General features: G+C 36.6%; 1 protein-coding gene across 5 annotated transcripts in view; it reads left to right on the top strand.

Annotated features, from left to right (window-relative positions):
* Rad51b (RAD51 paralog B) overlaps positions 1 to 3450 on the top strand; it is a 748426-nt gene that overhangs the window by 350203 nt on the left and 394773 nt on the right. The window lies entirely within an intron of this gene.

Raw genomic sequence — 3450 nt, 5'->3', positions numbered from 1 at the left:
CTCCTGAATCAGCTGAGTGGGTCTTGCCTCTAGTCTCTTTGCAGGGAGTTCTGCTGAAGGGTTCCTCGCTGGGCCTGCACTCTGGGTCGAAAGAAGATCCGCGGGCCCTGGGTGGTCTCACTGACGTGTTGGACCTGGGCTCTGTGTCTATTCAGGATCCGGTGGTTCCCAGGTTGTCTCACTCACTCGCTGGGCCTGCGCTCTGGGTCTACTCAGGATCTCATGGGCCCCAGGTCGTCTCACTTGCCGGGCCTGCACTTTGGGTCTATTCAGGATCCGCAGCCCTGTCGTCTCCTCCTGGATAATTTTAAATTAAACTCTCAGACTAATTTTGGTAAAAGTTAATGTGTAATTTGTCTTTGAAATTATTATTCTTTACTTCCAAATATAGAATCCATTCCTTTTATAAGATATAAACTCAATTTGCTTGTAGAATCATCTAGTAATATTAAAAGAGCCACAGAAGGACCTAGCTGCAGGAGGTCCTAGTGATAATTCAGTTGGAGGTTCAATTTATAGCTAAGGCAACTGAAGCCCTGAAATTCTAACTAATTTGTTTAAGATTACATAGCTAGTTTATGACAGGGCCAACACTGGAACATAGGACTCTTGACTGCTTATTCAAGATAGTTTCTAGTTTACCTCCTGAGATATCTGCATTTAATGAGAAAGGGTGTTCACTGCCAGGCAAATACTGAGTGCTGATATGAACAATCTAACAGCCAAAATTTAAAGACTAAAGTATCACATTATTCTTTAAGTGGACAGCCCGACTCTAGGCAAAATATATTCACCACAGGGTAACAACAGTGAGATGCTTCTCACTTAATAAGGGAAACTAGGGTTTTCTTTAGAACTAAAGTAGAAATCAATAAGCACTAGATCACTGTGGACATTGATACAGCTGTCTTAAAAGTATATGACCCCAAAATCAAAAAAGTTGATTGAAAAGTAAATGCCTGATCCTAATATACCCAAAGAAAGAGACATCATCAGAGAAGATGTTGGTCAGCTATAGAAATGCAAAGTGAAATGAACCATGAAATAAAACTTGCCTGTGCCTGCTTAAGTATGATGTACTTTCATAGTTCCCAAAGTTCAGTGTGCCTCAGAATTAACTAAAAGGCATGTTATGCTACATATTTCTAGCTCCTGACCCTACATTCTTATGGCCCAAGAATTTGCATTTGTAACAAGTTCCTAGATGGTACAGATGCAAATTAGAGAACTACAATTTGAGAATCACTGGTCCATAGATATGTTGATTTCCTGTTGCTATGCAACCTCAAATTTAGTAGTTTAAAGAAGTACCCATTTATTATCTCACAGTTCTGCTGGTCCGAAAGCTAGGACAGCATATCTGAGTTCTCTATATGGACTTCAAAAAAGGTGTTAGCTGGCACTGTACTTGTCTGAAGCTCAGGGTCCTCTCCATGTGCCTTCCTCTTATTGGCAGAATTCATTCCCAGGCACCTATAAAACTGAAGTTACATTGTCCTGCTGTTAGCTGGAACTGTTCTCAGGTCCTGGAAGTTCCTCTCAGGTCCAATGAAGTTGCTTTCCGGGAAGAAGATGCACCACCTGTGCTGACTCATGTGTCCTGGGCTGTGTAGTGACTGACTGACTGACTTTCTCTCAGCAGATTAATGTTAGCATTATGATTGCATTTGTGAGCCCCTGTGAATGTATTTTATGTGGGTTTTGAGACTGATTAGCTAAGCTTTAGATCCCGGGTAAACTCACAAATACAAAAAAACAGTGTTGCAGACCAGACTGTACAGCCAGTCTCCCCTCCTAGGCATCATCTGTCTATTGCTTTACAGCCATACTCATCCTTCAAACTTCTCAGTGTGTTGACCATCTTGGGTTAAAGCCAAGAATAAAATTAAGATGAAAAAGTTCTCTACATTTGAGGAAAGCATGCAGTGATTTTTAAAACCATCTCCCTCAATCCTGGTGTGAGAATTGATTGTTCTGCTGAAGCCCTGATGTCTCTGAGCAGTATACAATTTCTGAACTGAAGTATGATCCTGAAAATAAAATTTAAAAAGGTAAAACAGTGAAAATTTCCCTTGCCTTCAGAATTCCTGTCAACATTAGAGAGGAGTGCACAGTTTCAAGTGGTTGACAGTAAGTAATCAAGGCTGCATAATCCACTGGTTTTTGATATGTGATTTGTAGGGCTGGTTTTAAGTATTTGTGTGTAACTTCTATTTGCCTAGTTTTGCTTCTTTATTTAAGACTCAGTTTTTTTGTTTAAGTAGTAGTAGGATAGAGGGTTTTTTGAAATATAAATTTACTTAGTTGATTACTGTATGCAATAAAAGAATCCAAATTTAGACTCTTAAAATCCCTTTAGGGCAAATTGATAAACAGGATTATTCTCAGTTCATTATTTGTCAGATCAGAATGATTTCACATTGTCAAAGAATAAAATTTATCTTTTTGAGTTCATTCTTAAGTTGATTTGACAGTTGTATTGGTAAACTATTATAGACTTATCTAAGAATATATAAAATCCAACAGGCTAAAATGTTGCTTAGGTTATAAAACATCAACATATAAGGCAGGAAATATTTAATATTTATAGAATATGAAAAAGACTTAAAATTTTGGTTATTTATAAATGCCAAAATGAGCTTTAGAGTCCATGTGCTTGTGACATCAGTGTTGGAGATGGAATAACAGGAGCACATGTCTAGATGAGGGACAGACTTACTCTTCCTATCTCTGTTTGGGTCAGACTACCTTTTGTTTGACTGCCATGTGTTTGGGAAGATTTTGAGAAGTAAATTTATTGATGAGGAAACCAATCATATTACAGTTGGAAATTAGGTCAGACGAAGTACTGAAATGTACTTTATATTACTGAAAAAGAAAACTTTGGGAGTGTATTTATTTATTTAGTTTTTAATTGGATTGTATGAATTGTTTAATTTTTTTCTTTTAGGATGATTTTGGCTTGTATTTTCTCATGAAGTTCTCTTACATTTTTGTGTTCTAAGAACCCTACTTTAGGATTATATTGTCAATTAAAAAAATTTTTTTATTGAGAAATAAATATGAATGAGACAGTTTCACAGCTGATTAATAGGACAGTTTTGATAATCAATACATTGTACATTGTTATCTTCTTAGTGGTTATCCATAGTACAAGAAGCAGACAGGATATTCTGTCCAAGCACTGTTAGTACACCTCTTTCTTCTCTTTGAATTAAGTAAAAGTAGCTGTAAATTTATCCTATTTTGTATATATAAATACAAAATGATCATTCCTTTGTATCATCTTTTTATTGTCTGTCAGAGGTAAATATTCTGTTGGCATCTAAATACTATAGGTGTTTGAATTCAGTTAAGTAATCTAACTTTGTCTAGCAGTCTATAATATTAGTGGGTTATCCTCAGAAGTTATTGATTTGAGCCTTTTAACAGCTCATCGTATTAATATGG

Source organism: Octodon degus, unplaced genomic scaffold (genome assembly GCF_000260255.1).
Source record: "Octodon degus isolate 3935 unplaced genomic scaffold, OctDeg1.0 scaffold00007, whole genome shotgun sequence".
NCBI classification, from domain to species: Eukaryota; Metazoa; Chordata; class Mammalia; order Rodentia; family Octodontidae; genus Octodon; species Octodon degus.
The sequence above is the reverse complement of the archived record's forward strand: the minus strand, read 5'-3'. Positions and strand labels throughout refer to the sequence as shown.